Consider the following 989-nt stretch of genomic DNA (forward strand, 5'->3'; position numbering starts at 1 on the left):
ACATAGCCTGTACTTGCTCTGCATAGCACTGATCATGTTTGTTAATTGTTAAATGATTTACTTCATATCTGTCTCTGAAATTAAACGATGAACTCCATGAGGGTGAGGATCATAGCTGTCTTGTTCACCTTGGGACCCCTGGTGATATCACAGAGCCAGATACATAGTAGGTGCTTGGCACAGTTTCACTGCATTAGTGAGGGTGCCCGTGGGAAGACAGGGAAAAAAGTTTGGGTGGGCCCCCTGGCAACGTCATCCATTGAGGCTCAGCCTTCCCCAGGCACCTGCCTCCTCATTCCACAGCCCCCCACCCCAGCACCCCATCACATCCTACCATGGCCCCTGCTGTGAGATTGTGAGCTCAAAGATGGAAACTATGTCCAGTGACTTGGCTCCCAGTGTCAACGACAATGCTTGTATGTATTTAGCAAATAAATGTGAAACTCTGGCCAATTTTGTGATGTTTTTGTACTGGTATAACATTCCAGCCTGACTCAATTAAATGAACATTTCCTCCTCAATCCTTCCACTAAGTGGGCCCAAAACAGTCAGATTTTTTTTAGTTGTTGTTTTCTTTCCTTTCTTTTTTTTCCTTCCTCTTCCCCTTCTTCCTCTTCTTCCTCTCCTTCCCCTTCTTTCTTCTTTTTTGCCATGATGACCCTCGGAAACTGACTTGTGCCTGATATTGTGAGTTAATTGAAGAGAAGCAGCAAGAGGGACTTCCCTGGTGTTCCAGTGGCTAAGACTGCACTCCCAATGCAGAGGGCCTAGGTTCGATCCCTGATCAGGGAATAAGATCCCACATGCCACAACTACAGATCCTGTGTGCCGCAACTAAGACCTGGTACAGCCAAATAAATAAATAAATATTTTTAAAAAAAGAAGAAGCAGTGAGAGAGGCACAGAAAGTGAGGAACAGGTTAGGGAGAGGCACTGAACATTTATTAAGCTGTGACAATAGACTTTCGCTGACATTACCCCCCCATCCC

Source organism: Bison bison, unplaced genomic scaffold (genome assembly GCF_000754665.1).
Source record: "Bison bison bison isolate TAMUID 2011002044 unplaced genomic scaffold, Bison_UMD1.0 scf7180017864072, whole genome shotgun sequence".
Taxonomy (NCBI): Eukaryota; Metazoa; Chordata; class Mammalia; order Artiodactyla; family Bovidae; genus Bison; species Bison bison.